Source organism: Mus caroli, chromosome 14, assembly GCF_900094665.2.
Source record: "Mus caroli chromosome 14, CAROLI_EIJ_v1.1, whole genome shotgun sequence".
NCBI lineage: Eukaryota > Metazoa > Chordata > Mammalia > Rodentia > Muridae > Mus > Mus caroli.
In genome coordinates this window covers 52063048-52064644 of record NC_034583.1, presented here as the reverse complement: position 1 = coordinate 52064644, position 1597 = coordinate 52063048, and the positions used below count along the sequence as shown (strand labels likewise).

General features: G+C 43.7%; 1 protein-coding gene across 1 annotated transcript in view; it reads right to left on the bottom strand.

Moving 5' to 3' along the window:
• Positions 1-1597, bottom strand: part of Mipep (mitochondrial intermediate peptidase) — a 107528-nt gene that overhangs the window by 3021 nt on the left and 102910 nt on the right. The gene's annotated exons all lie outside the window — the stretch shown is intronic.

Genomic DNA, 1597 nt, shown 5'->3' with positions numbered 1-1597 from the left:
AAAAAAAAAAAAAAAAAAAAAAAAAAGAAGAAGAAAGAAAGAAAGGAAGGAGGAAGGCAGAGGAACAGGAAGCAGAGGAGCAGCAGACTGAGCAGTAAGCACCTTTCCTCTACAGTCTCTGCTTCAGGCCCTGCTTCTGGGTTCCTGCCTCAAGTTTCTGCCTTGACTTCCCTTCACGAAGGACTGTAGGTTGAGGGGGAAATCTGCCACGCCCTCCGGTCGGGTCTGCTTGACAGGCTGAAAAGTCTGCACACACTCAACGAGGAAAAGAGTTTCACGGAAACTCACCTCCTGGAGCCTTGGCGTTCTCATTTACCCATATACTCATACTCTATTCTCGAGTTAGTCTGGTGTATGGATCTACGAGCTCTCTTTTAATATTTTATTATAAATGCCTTTTAAGATTAAATTCTGTTATAGTTAAGTCTCCCCATTGTTCCAAGGTCCCAGAAGCCAAGCTTAGAATCCTGTAAGACTGCAGTAAGGAAGTTAACCTATTCAGTAACTAATTGAGCATTACAAAAGCTCAGAGCTGGTCTACTAAGGATAGTAGCAAATCGCACCCAATCAAGGGAATACCAAAATAGAGCCAGGGAATCCCACTGAGATAGAAATCTTCAGTACAGGCTACATTGCATATTAGAAGCAAGTTGATAAATTCTCCTGACAAATGGAGATTTTCCAGATACTTAAAAATTACACTCATATAAGAATTTAGCAAGGCCTAGGAGATAGGGGGGTTGTGATGTTGCATTATTCATGAGGCCTGCCAACAGCAGAATCCCCTGGTGCTAGCCTTCACAAGGTTCAAAGGTATAGCACTAGAGTGTGAAATCCTTACTGGTCACTAAGCTGACCCTAGGCAGGACTGCTTTATCTTTACTGTAAACATTTACCTGGTTCCTGCAAGTCCCTTTGTAGTCATTCCTTTGTTTTGTATCAGGTAACTTCAATGTACCTTGCCTGCTGTGACTTCCGACCCCTTGTATTTTCTGTACTATATAAGAGTGGTGTTCACTTTGTGAGACTACATTCGGATTCTACACAACCTCAAGTGTTGATCTGTCTGTCACCCGCGACGGCATGCCCACCTGCCCCAGAGACTCATTTCACGCAGACAAAGGGACCCAGAGGGTCTGCGGCAGAAATCAGCTTTCCTCCCCATGCTGTTTCTGCTCAGGGTTTCACCAGCACAAGAGAAAGCAAACTCAAATAGTATCGATGTACCTATCTACCTGAAAACTCAAGGAACACTTGAGTTTGAAAAAAACTGTTCTCAAAATGTTCCCCTTTGTCTTCAAGTCCTAATTTGGAATGGCTGGGAGTAGCTCTGTGGTTTCCTGGGAGACCCAACACAGGTCTCTGTGGAAATCAGCATGGGGATACGGATGCAAACAAGTAAGGGCTGTTCTGTGCTCACAGGGGAGAAAAGGAAAAAGCCAACATCAAGAAAACAAGGTCACTTTCTCCTCTATAAGTTTCAGTGTCTCTGGTTTTATGTAGAGGAGAAAGTGGGGAAAAGCCTTGAAGATATGGGCACAGGGGAAAAATTCCTGAATAGAACAGTAATGGCTTGTGCTGTAAGATCGAGAATTGA